This window comes from Lepeophtheirus salmonis, chromosome 8, assembly GCF_016086655.4.
Source record: "Lepeophtheirus salmonis chromosome 8, UVic_Lsal_1.4, whole genome shotgun sequence".
NCBI lineage: Eukaryota > Metazoa > Arthropoda > Copepoda > Siphonostomatoida > Caligidae > Lepeophtheirus > Lepeophtheirus salmonis.
The window spans coordinates 16,943,275-16,957,820 of record NC_052138.2 but is presented as its reverse complement, the minus strand read 5'-3'; positions in this window follow the sequence as shown (position 1 = coordinate 16,957,820).

Sequence of the window (14,546 nt, the reverse complement as noted above, 5' to 3'; positions counted from 1 at the left end):
AAAGAACTTAGATCGTACTTCCAGCGTTTCAGACAACAATTGGTATTTTAACCATTTTTCTGAGGATGTGAGCAATCGGTTTTTATTACTCGGACAATTCCTGATAACCTTTTTTTTTGGTGATTCCTCTTCTTAACAAGTAAGAGCCAAAGGGATATAGCGTTTTTTTCTGGAACGTCCTCCTAATTTTCCTCGTAGATGCCATACATGCTCTCATTCTGAATGGAACTATTGGCCTTTCGGCCCAAGAAAGATTACCAAGTCTTTTCTAAAAGAAATGTTGAGAAATTTGGTTTATCAGTGAGGTTGAACCTCTGCAGCAATATCAGAGGAAACTGTATGTACTTCAGGGAAATCAAAACGTTCGTGTATGAGCAATTCCCATCTCAGGTAGAGTTCAAGTTTTGAAACAACTTCCACACAGTCATCGCTCAGCCGTTTCATACGCTCAGAGTAATGGGAAAGTTTATTGAGGACTACTTTGTAGCTCGCCTGTGGTTTCTTTATCAAATCTACTCCTTTTTCTTTCATAAAATGGTTAAAAATGAAGCACCAGGACTCCTTGCTCGTCCACATTTTCATCACCCAGTAGAAGTTCACTATTTCCCAAATTTCAGATATATTTATTATGGAAAGCCCACCATAGTTTGGCGTAAGATAAATTTTTTCTCTTTTTGATCTGAAGGAATGTATTTTGGATTTCAGTTAATTTTTTGAATATTTTCTTACTTTATTGAGGGCCCATTGGTATAGACTAAATCATGTATTTATAGAAATCTTATATCCTTACAAAATGTATAATTTAATATCCATTCCTATATAAAGAACATAAGTATTACTGAATAACTATTTCAATAAATTAAAATTATAATTTGTAGAAAAAGAAATGAAATGAAAAAAATGAATAAAAATTCAATTTTCCAATATCTTTAGTTGTTAAGAGAAAGTCAAGTTCTTTGGATCCCTTTCCTCTGAACTTCTTCTTCAGTCTTCTCTCTTTAGTTCAATTCAAATGGGCCTTTGTGAGTGAAGGATGTGAGCTCCATATTTAATTTTTGGGTTAATTTTGTTTATTTTATAAAGTTTTATTATTTATTATTTTAGATCTGGAGAGTGAGACACATTTAATAGCGACTCAACAACAAAGTTATCAAAGTTGTGTTTGGGGTTCTCAACTCAATACGTCCCCCGTTGTATGAGAAATCTATTATTTACATTCTCTCATTCGAAGGGTATAATTCTCTAGAATAGGATTCGGCTAAATAAATTTTCCTTTTTGGTTTCATATTAAATCTAACAAGAGAGGAAGAAATCTTTATTGTTTAAATAAAAAATTTCAATTACAATAGCAAATTTAAAATTTTACATCCAAAATATACTTGTAAGTCTCAAACCTTATAATATTCATAGATAGTACATTCATAAATGTTTTTAAGTGTTGAAAGGGTCTGCAGTCATTTTTATTTCTGAAGTAGTTTTTAGTAATAATTTTATTAACATGAATACAAAAACCACACTCTCAACTTTAAAATGAGTTATTTTCAGATTTTATGATTACTATTCATTCTTCTGTTAGGAAAATAAAAATATATGTGCTTGATCTTTTTACATTGCTTAAAAACTTGGACTGATAGGTTTGAATAAAAATCTCCCTTGACTCCAATTATATTGAAATATATTCAACATTTTATCAATATTTGATTTAATGTTGAATATAGGAGAAGAAAGTTTGTTTATGTCATAAAATATAGCGAAAGCAGAATTGTGTATTAAAAAAATTAAGGCAATCTCCAACTGTTTGGTTCTTTAATTTTTATTTTGATCAATGATGACTATTTGAAAACAAAAATTGACTTGCTTTCATTAACATATTATGAACTAATAACTCTATAATTTTTTTTTATTTACACATCACGATTACATTAACAAAATAATGATGTGAATAGAAATCTAATGTGTTGAGACATCTTAATTCCTTCTTGAACATCAAAGATATGTGGTTTTGCTTCGTAAAATCAGTAATGAAATATGATTTTACGTATAACATTTTCTAGTAGATCAATAAAATTTTGAGAGTTCAAAGTTTTGTCTGCAGCAGTGGTGCTTATTAACAAAGATAGACGAAGGTGACAATAGGTACATCTCAATCTATCTACCTATATAAACCACTCTTTTGGTGAAACAAAAAGTTTTCAAGGAACTTTAGGAAAACGGCATTCATTGAGAGTGGGAAAGGCCCAGAGAGTTGAGTCAATGATAATCTCCAGGTAATAAGTATATTGCACACCGTTTTATTTAATGCCTGTAATCCAAAGAATGATTTGATAGGAGAAAAAAATTAATTAAGGGAGAAGCATTAATCCCTATACTTTTGCCACATGAAGAAACTTGTTAAAAAATGTACAAATTTATTTATATTAATTAAACAAAGTAAGTCTCTCTGTCTGGTTTTTGTCTATGGAGGACTCCATTTTAATAACGAGCGTGTGTAGGCCCAGCGTGTTGTATTAAAAAAGAAAAGAAAAAGGGAGCTCATACGATTAAATTTGTATATCCTAATCATTTTTGGCGTGCAGGTATTTTGTTCTTGGCCACATCAGAATTTTATTTTATTTTCTCAAGCTGTTGTCTTTATCATTTCATGCTTGAGAAGAAAACGTCTAAGTATTTTGCAAGACGAGGATTTGTTGGGCAGTTATCTTCTTCATATACTAATAAAGCAATGTTTGTCTGGTTGTGTACCCCTAACAACTCTGTCCAACAGCTATTACATTACTATTTCACATGCTTCTTTTAATTCTTCAAAAGTTGTGTAGGTTGATTGAAAAATAGAACAAAAAATGGAAAAAGAACGTAGAAATGTTTAATTTAATTCCCTGTCTTTGACAGACATTTTCTTTTTTGACTATACTGTTGAAATTAAATTATATTGATGCGTTTGCTAACTTAATTTTTACCCCCTTGCTTTATGTTTCATTTATAATGGGATCAATGAATAAAGTTAATGGAACGACGAAGAAATTGAATTTCGTTCGCAAAAAAAATAAATAATAATAATTCATCAATCAATGCATTAAGAATATGAAGTAATGATGTTGCAGAATATATATATTTTTCTTTTTTGTATTTAATTATACTCAAGGCCCTGGTCCTCCATTTACTTCGTAGGTTTTCGTAGAAGAATCGAGATAAAATGCATAATTATTTTCTTAAAAATACACAAAGTTTTAGTAAAATAAAAATTAATTAGAAATGTCATATTAGATAAACAAAATCATACATTTATGGACAGGAATATAAAATATATGTATGCTCTTAAGATTAAGCAAACAACTCCTATAACTAATTCCTCATAAAATCTTAATTCATCATATTCTACGTTTAGATTGAGAAGTGCTTAATTTCTCATACTCGTTTCAGTATTGCGTTCCTAATTAGTTGAATTTATATTTTTTGAAGGGGGAGTGTCTTTTTGAATATCTTTTAAGTTAAGTTATTTGTTTCTTGTCACTCCTTCAATCTCGTCCTCGTATTTAAAAATCACTCTTCGATATTAATTATTGGATGTATGTTGTAACTCGAAAAATATGAAAAAATGGCAGATTCATTATCTACAATGTTTTAGGAAAAAAAAGTCGTCTCTAAAGGTTGGTTCACTGATGGATGTGCGTGACTTAAATACCTACTACGCACATGTTTCGAAAGGTCCGTTAAAAAACAGTCTTTAGGTCATGCCTAGTTTTATCTTTTGAGCAAATCTTTCAGCCTATGAACTAAGTAAGAAAATACGTCTTTGGAAATTTATAAAAGTAGCTCAAAGGAAAATACAAATAATCTCTGTTTGTTTCAAAAAGAAAGTCGTAGATGAGTGTCGTTAATCCAAATAAAAATATTCAAAAAAGTATAGAGGCAAAAACGTAGCATTGCTAAATAGTACACTGGGCATTACCTCGCTAACACAAAAATACCCTATGTATTTTTGTGTCAGCAGTCAATTCACTCGTCTCACTTGATACATTTTAGATACGTCATAATACAGAAGGTTGCGCATAACGCAGTTTCAATCACTGCAGACTGTGCAAACCACGTTATTTGAAATTATCTGACTTCCCTTATAAAGCGGTATATTCGCCTTATATAGCGTTTTTTTCAATATCATGATAAGGATTTATAAAAACTACATATATGTATATAGAGTTAAACAAGATTTTTGTAGTTTTTGATGAGTTCATTCATACAATGACTATACAAGGTGTGTTCAAAAAGTCAGGGGACTTTGTATTTTTAGGGAAAAATATTTACCCATTTATCAATATTTATGTTGTCCTCTTCAAATTAATCCCCTCAGATACAATACATTTGTACCAATGCTTTTTCAATCCTCGAAGCACTTCTCATATAAAATTTTCAATATAGCCTTGAGCTCTTCCAGTGATGCAGTCTTTATCTCTTCAATCTTCACAAATCCTTTCATAGGTTTCCTAAGTTTTGGGAACAAGAAAAAGTCACATGGAGCCAAATCCAGTGAATATGGTGCCCATTGTTTTTGGCCAAAAAATCTCTCACCATCAAAGATGAGTGAGCAGGAGCATTATCGTGATGCAATAGCCAACAATTGTTTTTCTACAATTCCGGATGTTTTGCTTCTCGCAAGCCGTGCATAACTACAAAATAATATTGTTTATTGAGATTTGATAAAACTGGGCGTGCTTTTTTTTGGTCATGGTTCACCTGGGTTCTTCCATTGGGACAATTGGGTTTTGGTTTCGATAACATAACTATATACAGAGGGTGGGCTGGATTGAGTGCAGACATACCAAGGAAACAAACCTGAAATCATTTCGTAGTTTGTCAATCATACCAACTGCTATTTATCTCTATGTACTCCAAGACTATCATTGTCATATTATTTATCTAATTTTTTTCATATGAATCATATATGTATTTTATAATATTAAAATCCAACATAGTATTTTATTCCATACTGTATGTTGCTTAGTAATATTTTATCAAAAGCGTAGCTATACATTTGTAATTAACTTGTATATGACACCGAAAATTTAAGCATAGAAATAATAAAATTAACAATGTAATAGGTTTACTAAAAAGAAATCTATTATCTTTTTGATAGACAGCTTTAGAATTCTGGATCTTGCGTTGTATAAGTCCTATCTGGTTAAACTAGATGGCATTAGAAAGATAAGATTTAATGTTGCTATATTTTACAGTTTTTCTTTGATGGGCGTAAATCATGCGACTAAAAGTGTAAATGATGTTTATTGTCCGTATACTGTAACTACCAATCATGCATAATTTAGTTTCGTCGATTTCGTTCCGGTAATTTTGATAAGAAAGATGCACCATGCTGTAGAAGCCTAAATTATCGAAAACATTGATAAATTATAGAAATAGTCGAAGCCGACTGTTATCTAACCACTCTTTCAATTGCCCAAGAGCTAAACTTTGCACATAAAGTGGTTTTGGAGCCCCTTTAATAAGACTGGATTCAAGAAGAAGCTCCAAATATTGGTGCCACACGAGTAAACTGAAAAAAACCTCATGGACTGAATTTCCATCTGCAAATAGCAGCTTAATCGTAGCAAAATCAATTCATTTCTAAAGCAGATGGTTTTTGTTGATTAAAAGTGGTTAAAATGATTTTTGTTAATTTGATTATTAAGCCATTCATTGAAAGCAATTTGATCATTAAGGATTTGATTAAGATACAATTTCATTGCAAACAATTTGATGCTATAGTTGAGGGATATACAACCTGTGGATAACGGGCCGCATTGCGGCCCTCCTAATGTTTAGGTGTAACCCACTCCTCATTCTCACTTCCAGTAGTATTTTTTAGCAATATTGTCACAATATCATCAAAACGTGTAGAACGCTCATAATACATACAAACATTGAAAAATATTTGACGGTATTAGGTATTTTCTGAGATTCTAATAGGGTTGCCAGATTAACTTTTGAAAGCAATTCGGTTTTGAAAAATTAGATTTGGCCTTTTTATATATTTTTTCTAAGATTAATATAAAAATGTATTAAACAGCTTTGTTTTTATATAGCCCTTTTTCAAGAATTTTAACTTAATAGGTTATGTGGCCCATTAAAATATTTCAAGTGGCAATGCCGCCAATTATATTAAAAAGGTTATACATCCCTGATTTAGTGCATTATTTATATTTATTCAGACAATATATATTATGATAAGAAATTGTCCCGAGAGACTCCATTTTATTTTACAAAATATACCTAGGTCAACAGGTGCAGGAGGTCCCTAAGGTGGATCAAAACCTATCACCACCACTATCCCGAGTATCAAGGACAACTTCTAATATATTACAATACACTCGGTCCACAGATTACGCTAGTGAACCGCTTGTCCACAAGGGGGATCAAAATCTATCCCCACTGCTAACATCAGTATCAAGGACCCCTTCTAACATCCTATGGGACACTCTAAACGACGGTCCATGCAAGTGGACCACTGGTCCAAAAGGTGGATTATTAAACACCACAACCGCTTCCATGAGCCTCATAGACACCTTTTAATATCCTATAATACACCCTACCCACGGGTTGGGCAAAAGAGCTGCAGGTTCCAGAGGTGGAACAATACTCACAGCCACCGCTTTCCTAGACATCAAGGGGCCCTTTTAATATCCTATAATACACCCCAGTCCATGGGTTGTGCAAGTAAACAGTTGGTCGGAACATTTTACTCCGGAATCCTTCAATCAGACTCTGGACGTTGTAAGGCTGAGAGAAAATGTTATGCTTACTCTATTCAAAGCATTCCCGCCTTGCCTTCAAGAAGAAGTTGCAAGAACTCTTCGAAAACGCAAGTCTCCTACAAGGAGGTCCTCTTCACCTCCCAAAAAGGTCAAACCATCTCCTGGACTCGAGATAGATCCTTCCCACTTCCCATTATTGTGTATAACTATTGTATGATGATATATAAGATCATCTTATTGCTCTAGAATCTAGCCAATACTCTTTTTTGAGGGCTAAATATTTATAAAATCTGATAATGTTCAAAACTTAATATCATATTATACATTTCTTTTCAATAGATTATATTACAAAAAATTTTAAAATGGCAAGAGGCCACAAAAACGGTCTTTGAAGACTGAGACATTTCAAACCTATTTTTTTCATAAAAACAAAACAGAAAATTAAATAGATAGATAATAATAATAAGAAAAAAAAAAAAATAGAGACACTCTAGTACACAAGTAAAGATAATAATTCAAAATCTTGACTATTCTATTTTTATAATTTATATTTACGAAGACTAATCATAATATTATATTGAATAGTGAATTATCTAATTCAGAGTTTTTATTTTTCTTCAGATCACTGTCGCCTCATTGAGCCTTGTATATTTTCTTCCGTCCTAATGATTCTTTCTTTTTAAAATTTTCTATTATCTTTTATAAATTTGGGTGGCAAGCAGTTAAAGAACTTTCAATAGTATTGCGGAAGCCTTCTTCAATACTATTAGTCCTGCGCATTCTGTTAATTATCCTTCCGAGCATGTTCCACAAATATATTGTAAAGTCTTCTCCTTGAGTCCCACTCTCCCATTCTCCTCAATGTTATAAGTTTCAAGATAAAAACTAGTTCTTGAGGTATAAAATCATAGTCCATTATTTCGGTGAATCCCACAATGATATTCATTATAAAGAGAAATGACAATGCCAGAATATGTTTTAATCTAATATTAAAGTGAATCTCGGTGGAATATAAATACCTAATTTCCTAGTTACCACGTGAAGATACACATTTTTGGCCATTAAAACCGTTCATGATAGATTTTTCGAAATCTATTTTTTTTTTTCAGATACTCGAGTCCAATTTGTGTACCAAATATTAAAATACAATCAGGGCTATTTCTTCTCCTCTATATGTAATAAGAAAATCTCCAAATTTTTAAGGATTATATAAGTATAGGAAATTATATATCGTGATCTTCGATATGGAGTTGGGGTACACGATTCTCCTGTTGTTCCCATGCTCTTATCCATCTTGATAAACTGGTATTGGTCGGAAGAAATGGAAAGTGTGCTAACGTCTAAACTTGTGGAAGCCTCAGCTATAATCGACCGCGATATCATTTTTTAATTGAGCCTTCACCTTTTTTTTGCCTCTAACGGCTTGCAGAGTTGTAATGTATGTAATGATTGCCCAACACCTTAATAATGCATAAAACATCATTTTCATGGGTAGAATGGATTTATATTTTACACACTTTGAGGTCGCATTTCCCATAGGTTTTCGCTCCAGACTTGGTATTCACTCTATAAGTGTAGTTAAGGCCATGTACCAACTTGGATCCATCACGACTACTTTTTACGACATGTTTAGCTTTAATAATGTAATGTAACTAGTTGTATTTATCCAGGATACAATAATAACTTAAGTATGAGTCTGGATTATCTTCTTTTATTTGAAAGAAAGTAACTAGTTGCAATCATACAATCATATTTTATATATATCTATTTATCTGAGATATTATAACCTTCAGAAAAGAATGGCTAATGAAATTGAATATAATGATTGCAACTTTAAACTAAACAGTGCAAGAAAGGGGCATATCTCAACATGGCCCACCGGTGGCATGGACCCATGGATTACTTCTTCATTTATGGAATATATAAAATTTATCATGAATAGTATAAATACATAGCTTTATGTCGAAATAAAGCAGAAAGAAAATCATAATAAAATTTGATATTAATACCCTTTTAACACTAAAATGAAAAAGGTTATCATACAGCTGATTTAATACTTAAGTTATGACAAAAAAAAGTGAGCATTAAATGGGTTGATATGAAACACCGTGCCCTTAACTAAGAAAACTTGTGGTTTTACTTTAAAAATGTTCATAAATCTAATTAAGTAGAACCCACAATTAAAGTTTCCTTTGAAAAATGTAAGTTTGTTAACGTTTTAATAACTTTATATGGTCAACTAATTGCAATTGATGTACTAAAATAACCAATACAGAAGGTAAATATAATCAATTTACTAATGTTTTATATACATAACAATGATTCCATATACAAAAATGATTTGAAACAATTATAAATATAAATACTTGATTTGAGTACTTTAACTCAAGCAAATATTTAACTTAATCAATAATTAAAAAGGTTTTCAGTGATATATCAGCAATCCATCTAAAAATATCCAAATCTAAAGACCAAATGAGATATCTAATAGTAATATATGTAATAATAAATATTATTATTATATAATTACAAATTCCCAATTTTGGTCTTTAGTTTATCAGGACACATTTCTCTTTATTTATAGGAACTTAGTGAAAAGGGATGGAAAGATTGAGGTGGCAGATGATATTGTTCAACACAAGTTTATAAATTATTGCTCATCATAGATATCTCCGGTTTTAGCATTCTGCGGAGAGTCTTAGAAAGATTAGCCAATCAATTGAAAGATTTGTTCCAGTTCCTTAGAACTTCATATTCCCCAATGTTCCATGTCACATCCTAGGTATGGACTCTCTGAGTTTTTATGATTTTGAAATTGACTGTGAAATAATAATTGTAGTTATTATTATTTTAGTAAATGATACTCCAATTTTAAACTTCAAACTGTCATATTCTTATTCTATTCAATTCTCAAAAATTGATTAATCGGCCACTTGTATTTACCAAGGTTGTACCATAACGTGTTTACGACTGATGTTTGACTTCCACCACTCTTTTAATAGTGACGTCATAGTGTATAAGTAGTTACCTGTGTTGTTTACTTTAGTCTAACGAGTGTACAAGTGCGAATAAAGTTTTTTATAACTTCATATTCTTCCTTAGGATACTTTTAAACAAGTGAGTCGATCCATCACATATGGTTCGGTATAATAAAAAAAATCCCATAAAACTTAATGAAATGCTTCTCTATTTTCTTGTAAAATTCTAAAAAAGATTCCGATGGTTGAAGTAGTCCCCCCTCCCCTTGACAATGTTTTAAGGCATGGACTTGGAAGAACTTACTTGGATGCTGGAAGTATTACACCCTAGAGTGGGAAATTTTGGAGGTAACGATTTGGCCACATATCCAGTAACATAAATAAATCCTTAATCTTCACAGATTTTTAGGCAGATGTAAATCATTAGATGGTTGTTCTATTGTATTTTCATCATTATTTATATTTTCCTCAATCTCACCTTTGATTTGATGATTTGAGGATAAATTATATCATCGAAGTCTTGATAAAATTTTATGTTATCTTCTGAGTCTGCTTCACGCAAAATAGGACCTAAAAGGAGATACAGGATTAGTATATATACATTAGTGCATTGGTGATACTACAACCTGTAATTTGTTGAAACATGGAAACAAAACATTGGTCTTTCTCAGATCTGACGGGAGCATTCTAAACAACTATTTTTTCTGAGCTACTTATTACGAGTATCCGAAATCGATCTATGGCCTCTACGATATTAGGATGGGAGTGGGTTCGTCCAATATATCTTATTCTTGAAAAAAAGTTTCCATTAGAATCTTCTTCAAAATGGTTCACTACCTTAATTCATTTTGTTTTCCTTGGAGCTTGCTCAAATCCTTCTCAAGGTATAAGACCTCTGGAAGGGATGGCATCTTCTTTTAATTTTCTTTTTGAAAGTAGTCCCAGCAATTCACCTTTTTAAATCCCTTTTATAAGCATTTTCCTCAAAATGATTCTCACAAATTCTAGGGTATTTTCCTAAGGGATCCTTTCGAGGACAAGCACTTTCCCATTGAGGGATCCTTTGGAAAATGATGATCAATTATGTAGTTAAGAGAATCACAAATGGCAACTGACAGTTTCATTGCGCGAATACATTATACTTTTTCGGAATGGCGAATAGGTATTATTATCGTAATAATAATAATCAGTTAGTAATAATATATATATTGTAAAATGTAAATAACATATAATATCATACTCTAAGGATACCAAACTTCTCTCTCTTGACCCACAGCGTTGTCCCAGTTCTTAATTTTGGCCTTTTGTGAATTTGTATTTGGTACCCTTTCTATATACTATGACGTCAAAATTTCCCTCTCATGCCCAGCAGTCGGTACGATACATCAAATTGAAAATTATAGCAAGCCCGGTGATATGATGGCTAACCTTGTTTTTAATTTCTATTAACCTTGGCATTGACTATTAATCAACCTGTAAAAAGTTTGCTTTATTTAGGAAGGGTCTTGAAACTATGTTTTTCTTCCATTTGTTAGAATCCAAAATCCTCACAGTAATAGGAAGATGGTTAATTGCTAAAAAGTTTTAGTATTTCTTGAAAAGTCACAAGGCTTCCTGACATGCATCAATTTACCTATAGTATATGATATTGATATATATTCAAACTAATCACTTATAATTGCATAAAAACATTACATATTAATTGGTGTCATAAATAAATATCTGAGGATGAAATGTTAAGGAAAAAATGGTAGGAGAAAATAATGGAAAGTGTCTAAGTGAAAAAATGCAAAGATTCTTTTAAACTGGTATAATAACTATCACCGATATAATAATATATATTAAAATAAAAGAAAAATAAACAAATACGACAGTGGTTCGAATGAAAAAAGTGCTAATCACTTAATTCTCCCGTTAAAGATAATATAAGGCAAAAGCAGTGATCTCCACTCCGTTATGATCCAGGATATGTCAGAAGAGGTGGTTGGCTGTGGTGCAACAATCCACTGAGAGGATTTGGTGATGTAGTCAAAGGTGGAGCAGTTGGAGAGTGTGTATTCATACTTCCAATATATCAAGCTAAGTTATGACTATGAGGACCATAATAAGTGACCTAGTTCAAAGAATTTTTATGTATATTTTACTAGTATGATATAATGACTTTTTTTATATGTAACTACGTTAGTAAAAAATGATATTAAAGAATAGAACATTACAAATCTATAGATTCATGCATTTCAATTTAGAATAAGAATCCGGCTCCAACTTCATTAAGTTGTTAAACAAATACTAATGTAAATTAATTTGTCCATGTTTAATTCCATCAATTAATGTATTTATTGAGTACATGTGAATACATATTTAACGACGACAGAAACGGCTTTAAAAAAAATTATTCGGCAGTCATGCAATTATTTAATTTGGTACATATGGTTGGGGCCAACTCTATTGGAAGCTTTAATGACCTCAAAGCTTTTAAGTGCCTTATATTTCCCTTAACTGTACTGTATTTTAAAAGTTTGGCATTTGTGAAACTATTTTGTCATCTAACTCAAGGTTTACCTTTCAATTACAGAGAAATATATTCTTTTTTTATATTTGATCATGGTGAGTATTAGTCCATTTCCGGGGATCTTAAATACACACTAATAACTTTTCAAAGGCCCTTAAAATTTCGTTTTATGAATAAAAAATATATATAATCAAACTAGTGATTTTGATCGTTATTTTCTGCTTATCTATGTTTAAAAAATGCATCATTTTCAACTAATGAAGATAAAATATAAATCCAATGAAAAAATCAAATAAGTAGGTAAAGAGAATTTGTATAATCCATAAATGTTACATCTATTAATTTGTGATAAAATAAATATGTTGGTATGAGATTACCATAAGATCAATTTCACAATCTAAAATGAAATCTTATAATATATAATTTTTATTATTTTCAATTTCTCACACGTGTTCTCTATATCACATATTACAATATAATCATTATGGTGAGAGATGCTCTCTGACGTCAGAGCCGCGTATGATTAGGGATGAGGCGATAGCTCACGAGCCGAGCTCTTAACGTCTATCCTCACACACCCTTTTGAGCACTGAGTCAATCCAAAGGGGCAAATTTGTTTGGAGCGAATCTAAATCTTTTAGATCGTTGTGGGTTCTAAGCCTTAACAACTTGACCGTTATCCTTACGGGTACTTTTGCTGTGAGGTGTTGTAATTATGTCCTCGCGATTTTTGAAGATCCTATTTCTACATAGGGTTCTGCCCTATGGAAGGAGGCGAAGATATTTTCTATCTTGTTTATTGCCTTGAACGGTGGCTGTCCGATCCAAGATTTTGGAAGTTGGAACCTGGATCCAGACCTTGGAGCCAGTTGGGATTGGTTTGAGCTGATTTGCTGTATTGTCAAAGTGGTTTCTTGCGTACTCATGCTGTTTGGCGATGCGTCTGTCATGTTCGTTGGGGCGTTCCTGCCAAACCTTATCAAGTGATAGGATGTGAGCCGGGAGTTTTGCTCGCATTGGTCCTTCGAAGACAATTTGGGATGGCGACAGTGAGCCATGTCGAAGTGGTGTGTTTCTCAATTCGAGTAGCCCCTCCTAAAAGGCTTCAGATTTTGTGTTCCCAGTTTTGAAGAGCAGACCCTTAATTGACTTAACGGTGGATTCTGCTAGTCCGTTAGATTGATGCAAGCATGGTGATGAAAGTCTATGTGTAATGCTCCAGCAAGCAAAGAAGTTTTGTGTTTCAGCTGCGGTGTATTGAAGTCCCATTTCAATCGTGGGATCAAAAATTGGTTGCAATCTCCTCGAGAACATCTATAGGGGTAGGGTCCGATTTCAGAGGTTCCTTGGGTAGGCTTGATCGACAACTTTGACATTCTTCCAAAAGCTTTGACGATGAGGTTGTGTATATCTGCTGTAATTCCAGGCCAAAAAATAGTTTAGTGGGCCCGTTTCAGTGTCTTCTCTCTCCCCTGATGACTGTAGTGTAGTCGCTGGAGGATTTGGTCCTGTTTCGATGGAGATGATGATTATATCATCAAAGAGGATGAAATCGTCGTCAATGGTGAGATGGGGAAGAATCTTTGCGTATGGATTTAGTACAGGATTGATATTTTTGTTGATCAATTTTTCTAAACTATTATATTTTAAAATTCGGAAAGATGGGATCGTTCTGAGAGATGCTTGAGCAATTTTTTCAAAGATTAGCTCGCGTGCAGCGGCTACCTCGGGGAGTGATGGGGGCTACACTCGATTTGAGCTTTATATCTGGAGTTGTTAGAGTGTCTAAGGAGAGTTGCTTTTATTTTGTGGATTGATCAATACCATATATTGGAGGAAGTCATAGTCCTTAATCCTAGCGATTTTATCTCTAGGGAATGTTGGAGGAGCTCCTGTCCAACTCTACCATACCTCTACGGAGTCCTGAAGTCGTCCATCGGTTCTGTGACCGGCTCCACTCTGACCTTGCGGAGGTCTCAAAAAATACTAAACATGAAAAATATGAAATATTAGTATAAACATAGAATGTTATATCAAACTCGTGTTTGATGCAGGAACAGTGTATTTTTTATTTGTAGACAAACATATTAGTTCATTTTAGATGGCTTTCTTTTTGATGATGACACCCTCTTATGTAGAGCATCTGAATGATCCCTCATCAAACTCCAGGAGTAATCAGCCATCATATGCAAGTCGTCATGCCCTCAGAAAGGTTGATCATTTGTATTGAAAACAATCACCATTGTGATCAAGAGCTTTTACAAACTACTTCATAATACCGAGTTTGATGTGCAATAGTGGAAGGATAATGTT